The sequence below is a fragment of the Hippoglossus hippoglossus genome, chromosome 16, assembly GCF_009819705.1.
Source record: "Hippoglossus hippoglossus isolate fHipHip1 chromosome 16, fHipHip1.pri, whole genome shotgun sequence".
Classification (NCBI taxonomy): domain Eukaryota; kingdom Metazoa; phylum Chordata; class Actinopteri; order Pleuronectiformes; family Pleuronectidae; genus Hippoglossus; species Hippoglossus hippoglossus.
Window position 1 is genome coordinate 22,485,639 of NC_047166.1, and position 12,995 is coordinate 22,498,633.

A 12,995-nucleotide genomic window follows, 5' to 3' on the forward strand; every position below is an offset into this window, starting at 1 on the left:
CCTCTGCCCGACACGACCCTTTCTGTGATTAAGTTTCATGGCATCTCACTTTTGCTTTTCCTCACCTCTGCTTCTCTATGCACCCCCCCCCACCACCCCCCATCTTCTCTCTCCCCTTACTTCCTTCCTCTGTCTCCTTCCCTCGTTCTCCAGTGATGGATTGACTCCTCAGCGGAGGTTCAGGGCCTTGTTGTTGTGGAGTTGCAGGCAGAGGGACGTGCACAGATGGCGGGGGAACTGGAGGCTGGGGGTGGAGGGTGGAGGCCTGGATCTGTATGTGTGGTCTGATCTCTCTCCTTCCTCCGCCTCCTCTGCATGGAAAAAAAAAGGAGAGCGTGGAGCAGGAAGCGTAGGAGGTGGGGGTAACAGCGCTGATTGAAATATAGCCATGGGCTGCTGGTCATGTGGACTCCATGCCTCCATTGTTTTTGGCCTTGAGTTTGCTAACCTGTGCATGTGTTTTAGAAGAAAGTGACTGCTAAAGAGACAAATCACATCTTTGACCTCCATATAATGTCTTCAGGAAATCTCTGTGATGTCAAAGAGGAGAACTAACACTATCACAAAGAAAGAAGAAAGCATTATACACCTATGAACCAAAATGCAAAGTTTACACATACATTCTTACATTCTTATTCTTATTTGGACAGAGTTTAGTTTAGTTTAGTTAATGTGTTATTGACAATGAGTTTCTTTTCTTACACCCTCAAACAAAGTGCTTGTTGTAAGACTTCGCTAGTGCCATGGCTTTGTCGATGGTTGATCAATCCTCCACTTTGGTCCGTGATTGAAATATCTCAACAACTGGATGGTTTGCTCTCAAATGTCATGTTAGCCGATAGTTAACTCTTTGGAGATCATCTGACTCTACTTACCAGGGAAATATCTCCATGTACTTGATTGATTTACATAAAATGTCCACATATGCTTTCTTCAAATTGGGTCATGTTTACTGTGTACACAAGAAAAGTCCATACGCCTCTCGTGGTATTTATGAGTTGAACCTCAGAATTTTGCTGACATTTTCAAAAAGGGCAAAGGACAAGCCAGGAAAATTGAACCAGTGATTCCCTTCAATGCAAATTAATTATATTTGTTTTTCTTAATGCAAAACTCAGATACATGCAGTTCTCATGGGACATGCAGTTAAAGATCAACAGGCCAAATACAGAAAATATTGTTGTCTCCTCTTGTCCACAGCTTCTCAGAGAGAGGACAGAGAAATGGAAGAAGGAGCGTCAAGGGGACGGAGGACTGGATGGGAAGAGAGAGAAGCAAGGTACAAATGAAATCATCCAGCTGTGGTCGTGACCCCCACCCCCCTCTCTCTTTTTTCTCACTCTCTTCACCTCCCTCTCTCTCTCTCATTCACTCTCTGAGTCCAGGAAGGCTGTCTCCCCTGGCATCTCTGAGCAGAAGGAGGCACCCACTGGGGGCTCTCCATCTTCTGTCACCCATGAAATGATGTGTGCACCACAGCCACTCCACCCCTCTCATCCCCCCTCTTCTTTCCCCTAAATCCACAGCTCCAGCTTATACAGAAGACTGTCCTCCCACCCCTCCCCATCCCGTCCCAAACCCCAAAACATACAAACTCTGCTCCCCCTCTCCTGCATTCAGTGATGTGGACTTCGCCACAGAGGAGCCTACATAAGCTCCTGCTCATCAAAGACTCAGTATCTCATATAAACACTTCCAGGGGCGTTTCAAAGGACTTCGGGGGCCCCAGGCAAATGGTACCTAAAGGGCCCTACATTGAACCAAACCAAACCTCACGTTGTCGTCTTCAACAAATCCTCTCAAATTAAAAAAAGCTTGTTGCAGAATGTTAGTGGCATGGGGCTTTGTATGGGCATTTCAGACCATGGTGTCATTGCAGTTTTCTGTACATGGCTGATCATAATTTAAAGTGTTTCTCACAAAATGCAGTCTTCAGGGGACCTCTCTCATCTCTGGGCCCTAAAATTTGGCCTATACTCTGTTGTAATGCTCCTGAACACATAAACAACTGTGGCTGGAACTCTGTATCTGAATACTTTCTGAACATGTATGCTCTAAGCGCCACGTTTCCAACTGATGCTGAAGCTAGTATGTTTTAGCAACTTTAGCAACAGACAAACAATCAACTGACATAATTAAGGAAGGGAGGGGAGAAAAAACAGAAAACTAAAATTTTACACAGCTCGAGTAGGCAAAAAAGTTCATAAAGGGCTCCCATGTTCTAAGAAAGGCCCAACCCTTACTTTCCAGGGTAAAGATGGCATGGACCTAAGTTCTGAGAATCTTATGGCTCGTCTACCTACAATATAAACGCTTAAAAAAGACTTGCAACGTAATGTCTTAGTTGATTAAAAAGCTTGATAGTCTACCAGGACATACACTGTAACATAGCAGCATTTTATGCACTCATGTTCGAGACGTGGTGCTTCAAAGGAAGGGTGAGTAGAACAAACAAAAGGAAAGAAGGTAAATAATGTATAAGCAGCATTTTGCAAAACGATTTCCCCTATTCTAAGTTGAGGAGCGAAGAACAACTGAGATGTATAAATATTGTAGAGCACAGAAGCTTTGTCTGCCTGAATACTCAGCTGTACTGTATGTTTGTGTGTGTGTGTGTGTGTGTGTGTGTGTGGGTGTGTGTGTGGGTGTGTGTGTGTGTGTGTGTGTGTCACAGAGAGGGAGAGAGAGGTCAGGTGGGGCAAACAGAGGATGAGTAATGTGAAAGAGCTCAGATGTGAACGTGGCCAGTAACAATGGATGAGTGACAGGACACATGCCACTGGGTAATGAGAGGTTCACACCTGCATGTTACCCTTTCCTTTCTGATACCAAGAGACCCCTTCATACACACACGCAATCACACACATCCATACAGTGAGTACCCCCCACCCCACGACGTATCACCATCTCCATCTCTGCAGCTCACAATGAAGGTTAAAACCTTTCTCAATGTCAACCTCTCCACTGTGTCTGGAACATGGCAATACAAAAAAAACTGTAAAAATGCAGTCAAGCACCAATGATGCAGTCACCGTCGGTCAATCAGTGACTTGTTATACAAATGTGAAAAGGTCAAAGTATCAAGAATATCATGTTAAACCAGACCTACAAATGCAAATTGTATTTCCTTTTTGATATAGATGGTGTCCTACCACGGCGACCGATTGAGTCCATCCTGGGTCAAGCGATAGGGGGCATGGATTAAGTAAGTGCTTGTTGACCCATACAACAATGTGTTCATATGAAAACTCATCAACTCTGATACAGAGAGACCTGGGGTCCACGCTACTCCTGGGTTGTAGCTGCTAAAACAGAGTTTTAGTTTGGAAATGTGGCTGGCCATGTTTTCGTTTGAAATCTCCAGGGCAGCTTTTTAGTCTGGATGGGCAGAAACGGAGATGCTTGGAAACCATCAAGTAGACACTCACAACCACTGGCTGATTGGGTCGGTAACGGCATTGGCCTTGGCTACCACTGTAGACAGTAACATGGATAATCAATTGCAAGCGTTGCTGACCCTGTTGTCTTTGCTAACATCTGTTGTGCAGTTAAATTCTGCATTTTACAATGATATAACTGTTTACACGCTAAGGACGAGCTATTATTAAAGGAATCTGCGATAATTCTGCACAACCAAAGGCTTCTTCTATACACCAGCACACACAGGCCTTACTGTTTACACCGCCACGAGCACACCCAGTGTATGTGAGCAGTCACTTGATATGTGGTGTGTTAGTATGGAAAAGGATTGAAACTGATATGAAGTCATTTTAGATTGAAAACAAAAACATGGTAGTATGGATGTAGCCTGAATTTGTGAATGTGTCAAACTGATTTTGCTAAATGTTATCATCTAATCATGTGTTAATGGACCTTGCCGGGTTGAAATTTGTGATAGAAGTGTTTATTGATTATCCCTAGACATGCAATATGATTTGTGCAAGAACAAACAAATGCCATTCCTCCTTTCACCACTCAGAGTAGATGGTGTAACTTTCATCACAAAAGCACTGCAGCAGCACTGAGAGCTGACATGTTGGTTTGGCGATGCACCACAGCACCTTTTTCTAAAGTAAAATGTGAACACAATGTGAGCACAGTACGTGCTTAAGATATCAACTGTTCTCACAGATGCTCTTGTAGAAACAACAAAAAATAGAAATGGCCCTTCTCAAGACCAGAGACTACTTCCTCTGTGAATGTGTCAAGCTGAGCACACACTGTCTTTTTTCATCTTGGAAACATCTTCATGCCAAACAAACAACCTTTACAAACCACAGGTGAAATCAATGGTGTCAGAGTTGACCTCCTTCTACTTCTCTTTTTTTTACCCAGGGATGGTAATTGATAAGATCTTGTTGATACCAATGCCACCATTGATTCTGCTTATCAGTCCGATTCTCTATCGACTACATTACGGACTCCTAAACAATACTGAGTGATGAAAAGCAGCCGTTGTATTATCTCAGAGTCTGGACACAGTGTAACAGAGGACCAAAAGATGTGTGTGACTCAGATGCAGATTTACAGAAATCACAACTAACGTCCTTCGTCATCTGTCTTGGTGAAATTAGGCCACATTATGGACGTGTCTTCCCGTCCACCATTGCTCCGTCTAACCCTAACCCTCTGCAGTGTATAGTAGATATCATTGTGTTTCGATGTGCAACTGTTGGAAAGGCAATCAATTAAAGCCACTGATAAGCCTGGAGTCATACGATTCCAATATTCAGACAATATGAAAGTGGTTCTCCACTGGTTCTCAACTGTTCTCGATTCCAATCTCTACTCTAACCACAGTGTCCTCTTGTGGCAGCACTGAGACCAAATGGGAATCTAGCGTTGTCTCCTTAAAAGAAAGCATAATCCTGCTTGTCTCTCATTGGCAAATTGGTTAATTTGCCATCTTTTTGTATGAAAAGATACCGATAATGAGCAGTGGTGTGCACAGTTGCCTCCCAGCAAGAAGGTTCCTGGTTTGAATTCCAAATCAGTGTGGTGTTTGTATGTTCACCCCGACAAACTCCAAATGACTATAGGTTTGAAAGTGAGGGTGAATGGTTCTTTGTCTCTGTATGTTGGCCCTGCGATACACAGACGACCTGGAACTAAGACAAATATATGACTGCCAATTTAATTTAACACCAAAGACATTGTATATATTGTAACAAGGAGTCCATTAGAAACACAGATAGAGCACAACAGAATATGATGCAATGGAAAGTTATTAACTTTACAGCTGCAAAGCAACATATTCTATTGTGTAACATATTTTTGCACAATTACATTTAACAGCATGTTGACTTGAAGTGTAATCACAAATAAATAATTGGGGAAAACAATGTTTTTATTGAAAGCACGTGAAAATAACAATTTATCCCTTCTGTTTCTTTCATCGCAGCCCCTCACCCCACACCCAAAACCATGTTTCACTGTGTCTTTCCTCTTTATCTCGGTCTTACTGTTTCTCTCTGGCTCGCCTCTGATGTTCATGGGGAGATCTCAACATCCCTAAATCATCATCAGAATGAGACAGGAGTCCCAGGGCTAATGCAATGCAGATATGTTGTCTTTTGTGTCGGAATATGAGAAAAGGAATTTATGTGAGGCGCTCGGCGAGTCAGAATTCATTTCTTGCTCGAGCTTTTGCCCTGCAGTCAAACGTAAACTGACTGCAGACTCAGCTGGCTGACTGAGTGAGGACACACACAGGCACACAAACACACACTCTCCCACACACACACACACACACACACACACACACACACACACACACACACACACATAAAGAGCCGTGCAAACTGAACCCAGTCAATAAACACGCATGGACTCCCTGAACACTCAGCACATCCATAGACTCACATCTACCCCGATAGAGAGAGAGTGTGTGTGTGTGTGTGTGGGTGTGTGTGGGTGTGTGTTTGTATGTGCGTGTGCTCGGAGTGGCCCTGTTCATCCTTGAGTGACAGGTGTACATGGGTGGCACAATAGCTGCCAGTAAAGTCTGGCGACCATGGTAACAATGGCCAGTTTTCAGGAAAGTCTCCAGAAAATGGTGGAGATGTGACAATAGAAAATTTCAGGTGACAGTGAGAAAAGAAAGAAGGGGGAAAAAAAATGTTGGCTTTGTGCTAATCAACATTGCCAGTGGCAAATGCTTTGATAGGAAAAATGAATTTTGACTCTTGATTACAATGCAGGGTACAATCTGAAACGGCTCAAACACACACGGAGCCTCGACGAGCAAGCTGAAAACACGGAAAGTGTTCCGTCCCCTGACCGTCGGAGACATCACTGTGATCATTGTCAACATCTGAGTAATTAACACGAGTACTACAGCCCGCTATATTCTCACTGGACGCAGATTAAACATCTGATTTCACCAAACACCCAAAGGCTGCATAGAGAGCAAAGAGCACATGATGGGGTGAATACCAACAATGGACAGGTCTCACTTCAAACAATGCGATGCTGTTCACGATTGTGCTCAAACACAGCTTTGATGAACTTCACTGATGCTACAGGGTATTGCTGGCAATCGGTGTGTGTTTGTGTGTAATGTGCTCGTGTGTGAGAAAGACAGAGAAAGACGGATAGAGAGAGGGAGAGAGACAGAGGAGTGATGTACTCTTATCAGTCTTCCCAGTCCTCAGCAGCAGCAGATAAACAGAAGTGTGAAGGGCAGTTGCGCTGCAGGGGGCTGATTGACATGGCTGCCGCCCAAAGAATTACTCACACACACATTACACACATACACACACACACACACACACGCACACAAACATAAACAGACCCTGTACACATACATTTGCCTTTTGCTGTCTTTACAAATATCCACAAATGCATCATCTAGTGACTGTAAATAACACGTTCCGTATTGCTGCTGTCCAACAGGAAAATTATAAGAGTGGATGTATGATTTATGAGAATTAGTTTAATTTCATTCAGTCCAGCAGTAATATATCATTGGGCAATTACCCATGCTGTCTTGGTGTGAATATATAAGTTATGTGAATATTATAAACAAAGACTGTTGCCTAGACCAGTGCTTCCTGATCGATTTGGCATATGCCCCCCCCCCCCCCCCCCCCCCCCCCGCCAGAAATGCTCTTTTTCTCACTTCTAATGCTTTAAAACAGCGACACCCTCTTTCTGTTTTCTCAGCAATCCTCTTTCAGGTTTCCTACGAAACCAGACTCTGGCCTCTTTACACTGTCTGCAACCTAAAGAGGCCATGTCTTATTTCTTTGCTGTTGTCAAAGAAATAGCCCAAAACCAGTGTCACCACGTTTTATTTCTGTGTGTGACTTCAAAGTTATATAAATAAAAGTATTGCCACTGAAATCAATCACTCAAAACCTAAGCTAATGCAGGCTACGTGTGTATGAGTGAAGATAAACACTACCTCAGTACCAGCAGCTGAAACCAAATAGGGGATTAAAGCGGAGGGGAAGAATAAAGGACTGGCCCATGTCTCAGAGAAGACAGGGGAGAATGGAGATGGGAGAGTATTGATGGACAGCCAGAGAGAACCACCGAATATCAGGCTGTATATATGTTTGTGTACTTTTGCGTGTATATTCGACTTAACATGTGTGTCACATGTTTGTGTGAATATGTTAGACTGTGTGTGTGTACTTGTGTGTGTGTTTTTCCCAATGTGTTTGCAGGTTATTGAGCAGCCATGCCCCGTGGCTCCATGCTGTTCCACACCAAACAGTGAAACCAATACCTTTTTGTTGCTGATAAAACTGGATGGCCAGAGATAGGCATGCATATTATCACACACGCACACACACTCTCTGCTCAGTCAGAGACCCTGCATGCTCGTGTGCACGCGCTGAGCTTACCCGGGTTGGCTTTGTGTGTGTTATCTGTGCATGTGCGTGAGTAATACACTCCTACAAAGACACCATACACTCTCTCCTCCTACTCTCCAATTCCCCGGAGACAAAGTCCCCATTTCTCCTTTGCCTGCAGTCAGGGGGGTAGACGAGGGGGGAGGGCTGCAAGTAAGGGGGAAGCAGGAGAGTATGGAGAGGTAGCGAAAAGAAAGCCCAGATGCTATCAGCCCTCAGAGAGTCGCCGGGGTCATTGTCATGTGTCAGTCAGTGTAACACAACTCTCCCTGATAAGCCGGGGCCGATTGCGGCGATTGGCCACGATGGGTGACAGTGCGATACCGCTCTGTGCCGGCGCTCCTGACGAGACACGAAATTAACCCCCAGCGCTTTGCCGATAAACATCTAAAATGGTTTCGAGACCCCGGGGGCTAATGGGAAGAGACGGGAAGCTATCAAAATATCAAATGCGCGTGACAAGCGGCACAAGGACCAGGTCTGTCAAACACCTTTCCGAGTGCGTTTTTTAACTCCACGGCTTCTCACAAAGCAGAGCGCTGAGAAATGAGCCACTCATCCCCCTGTCTGTGCACGAGGAAGATATATTTTAATAGACATATTTATTTAGGCAAACCGATGTGAGGTTTCTAGTTTTAATTAGGTAAACAGCTTGTTAGGAGGAATCAATGTCGATCCGTTAATGAGGGTCGGCCCAGGCTAATAGCTGAGGCCTTCTCTGTCTCAAAGAGTTGAAATTCTTGTGGAGAGGACTGAATGCAATCGTCTCTTTTTTTGGTCTGGTGTTGGCTGGGTAACAGATAGCTCTATCTTGAGTAGAATGTGTACAGTGTGTACCTGTGTGTGTGATTGTGTGTGTGTGTTTTAGATCCATGTCCTTGGTGAGATGTTTGAAGGACAGGGGAGCAAGTGGTAGCGGACAGCGAGTCCTGTATGTGTGTGTTTGTGTGTCTGTGTGTGTGTGTGTGTGTGTGCCATGTGTCTCAGCTGCGTGACATGTGAAGGTGATGGGTGTCACCGGTGTCCCTGTCGTCTGAGGGCATGTCTCTGCCTGCTGGCTCTGACACCAGCCTGACTGACTTATGATCAGGATTTATCATCTTGATTTATGATGAGCCTGGTTTGTCCCTCTCACAGTCAGGGAGATGGGGGGATCTGAGATTGCGTGTGTGTGAGTGTGTTCCAGGTATTATTCATGTTGCAGGGACCTAAATCTGTTTATGGGGTTATGGGGACGACAATCAAGTCCCCATAACATAAATCATTACATTACATACAACAAAGGCATGTTTTAAAGTTAGGTTTGGGTTACGATTAGGCTTAGGTTAAAGTTAGGGTAAGAGTTAGGGTGAGGCAAGTCATCAACCATTTATCAAACAGCTTGGGGCAGAATCGTTGTACAAATGCTGATTGAATAATTAAAATAATTTGGTTATAGTGCTCAAATTGTCTGTAGTACAGTTTTGAATGGCTCTGTCAGTATATTACTGCTCCTCTCTGTGTCTCTACATTTGTGCTGCACACAGTTGAGTGTACCGAGCCCACCCCACAAATTCTGTTGTTTTAACCCAGTCTGAGTTTACACGTGTCAGATCACACTGTTTGTGTGTGTGTGATTGTGTCAGCCTCTTGTTCTTTCGTTCTTTCTTTCCATCTCTGTCAACATGAGGGAAGTGTCAATGAGAGGCAAAAACAGAGAGAGAGATGAGGAGAGAGAGAGAGAGAGAGAGAGAGAGAGAGAGAGAGAGAGAGAGAGAGAGAGAAGGACGGACTGATAATTGTACTGCTATGAAGAAAGATTTAACTCATTTAAGAAAAGTATCGATCATTCTGTGATGATCAGTGTTGATATTGTGGCGTAATTTCAACCAAATTGATGTTCAAACTGTAGCGGGTCAGAGACACCAGCTGAGTCGGTGTCTGTGTGTGAGAGAGAGAGAGAGAGAGAGAGAGAGAGAGAGAGAGAGAGAGAGAGAGAGAGAGAAAGAGAGAGAGAACAGAGCAGCGGAGTCAGTGTGTTTGTGCTCAATGTTATCCATCCCTCAAGTTGTGGGATTATCATTTAGAAGCTACACAATTCATTAATAGTCATTAACCGCTTTTAGTGATCATTTTGACCCGGGACAAACGTAATCACTACAAGTCTTAGGTAATCAATGTACATCAATGTAAATCAATGTAATGTCCTCTAAAGTCATGACCGTGCACGCAGGAGGGAGGATAAGACAATTTTTTTCCGTTACGAAAATCACAATTTGGTTTACGGCACATTGACGATTCTTATGGCCGAAAGCTCTTGAATATTGTTGTCTTTCCAAGTTAACATGTTCAATGACATCCTCCATGTGTATAGCACCTCTTTTTCAGTTCAGCATCTGTCGTGTGTTACAAAAATCATCACACCCACTCGCTCGCTGTGAATTATCCGGACATTCTCCTGCTGTATCCTCACATGGGCTTACTCTGACATTCTCCGCACAATGTACTAGCGGCCTTTGCTGGAAAATGTCCAGAGCAACCAACTCCAGGGTCAAGTGTATGTCTAAAAGCAGTTAGAGAGACATTAAGAGTTTGTGAGATTACCTGGCTGCATAAATTAGTTCCTCCGCCTAAAAAAACCTCTGTCTTAACAACCCATTAACATCCATTCACTATGTACAACAAACAAAAGTGTGACTCTGGGAAGTGAGTGTGCAGTATAACACTCCTGTCCCCCAGCAACTAGGAGGCACTGTTTATCATCCCGTGTCAACGTCAGTCACAATGAGCATGACGCTGAATGTTGCAGGAAGTGAAAAAGATTCTCAACTCCCTTAGGTTAGACAACATATTTCGAAACTGAGTGTTAATTGAAATAAGGAATACAAATATTCGAAAGCTGTGAACACAGGCCCCCAGAAAGAGCACACAGTGGATGCAGTATGTCACCACGACAAGCTGGGAGTAATTTCCCCTTCAACTTTATGCTGTAACAGACAAGCAGAGTCTTGACTACTAAATGCCAGGCGCAGGGACATGGGGGCTATTTAGTAAACATCTTTCAATTCCATGCCAGCCGGCCGGCCAAGCAGCCAGGCGGCCTCTTAGCTTCCCTCCTCTATGTTGGGATGCAGAGAAACAGGCCGTCTACAGACCCAGGGGATGGAGGGATGAGAGGGGAAAGAAAAGGAGGAGGAGGAGGAGGGGTTGGGGCTTTGGTGGGGGCAAGAGACAGAAAGGGAGAAGGAGGGCACTGGAACACATCCACAGATTAACCCTCACGGAGGAGATGGAAAATAGAGCGGAACTGAACATACGTGTGTGTGTGTGTGTGTGTGTGTGCACGCATACGGGCAGAGAGAAAAAGGCGATTCAGCAGCGTCTGGGAACCACAACACAGAGGTGCCCATTTAATGCCTCCGCCGTGCAGTGGACATCAAGGACAGGGTCGCTTGTCGCCATGTGCCAAACCTTCATCCATAGATATGGTGTGGAGCTGAGCCTGATACAGAGGCTTTGTTTGAACGACACAAATGTGTGTGTGTGTGTGTGTGCGACACTTACATAGTCAGAGAATGAATGTTAGTTAGTACATTGTACTCCAAAGTATATCATAGTACTTTGGTGTCTTTGTGTGCCCCCATAAAAAGAGAATATCCAAATTATTTATCATCTTTAGAGTTGAAGGATTTGGCCTTTTAGGCTTGAGTTTGCACTGAGGCCTGTTAAATAATGTCTTGGTTGATATGTTGTTTGTGTTATTTTTACATGCAACATTGTGAATTGTAACCTTGTAACCTATTGTAATCTGTAGTGAAGTATTAAAAATAATTTTTGATTGAAACTTTTGGTCAGTCTGGAGACTGCAGATAGTAGTGCTGTTGATCTGTGTTGTGTTGTACAGAGTGTTCCTTCCTAATTCACACTACACCATTTAGAATTTTAAAAGTGGTCAACAAAGACCCCGGACGGGGGTGCTGTCACGTTGAAGACTCTGTGTAGATTTCTAGTCAGCTAAATGTATAGATGAATCAGCGACAACCAGCCAATCAGAGTGCAGGATGGCGTAAAGGTGGTAAAGGTACATGTAGGGGTGAGGAGCCCCCTGACTTTTGCTCATGGCTTTTAATGCAAAGTATAAAAATGTATTTAGCTCCAGCTAAGGTTGAGTATGACAAAGTATAAAGTGTAAGTGTGTAGTCATCAAATACTAAGCAATTTTTCCTGGGTTATAGAAAATATTTCTCCAAAACAGTTTCAGCAAAGTCTAAACATTATAACTGTCTTGAAAGCTACTTTTTCACTTGAATTCGATTATTCTAGGTTTTGCTGAGTGTATCCAGTCAACTGGCAGCTGAGGTTATTTTAAACTGAAGTATTAGCATTAAATTAACTTGTTGAACTGTAATGTAAAGAAAAATAAATCCTCACAACTGTGCAGTTTTAACTCCCCTCCAAAAAAATCTAAAAATCATCTTACGCATGATTAAAAACAAAGATACACTATTTCTAGGGTCTCGTGTTAGAAAAAAGTGACCCTCAAAATGTCAGGTCACTCTCTTGATAGCTGTTCATAAAGTCTCACTGTAAACAGACAGGTTCTATTATCATCTAAAAGAAAACAAAATGATGTTGCTCTTTGCCTCATGTGAGATATTGTGTAAACTTAATTGTCGAACATTACACTCGTGAGCAAAAACATATGGTGATCACTACAGTGCTGACCAAAGAATAGAGAATTGGCCTCAAGGACTGTGTTACTATTCATTCATGCTTTATAAGACCAGAAGTTCCAGAATATATTAACATAACATCTGGGTTATCAGCTGTTGTGATTATGGTGTCTTGTTGATCCATATTTAAATAAGAGTTGAAAAAGTGGACATTGAATCTAACTGTATACATAAAACCTATGGATACCAAAGATGTACACCACAATCATTTCAATAAATAATGTATATTTATGTGTATTACTTTGTGGTATTTACAAACCAGAGTGACATGAATGAAGTCTTATTTCTACATTATATGAAGATGTTGCATACTGGCATTTTGACAGGTTTGAATTCAATATGCTTTCACAAAATCACTGCATTGAGTACAAGTATTTTCTCAACATATTAGACAGTAATCAAATAACATCATTACCCTGTATAT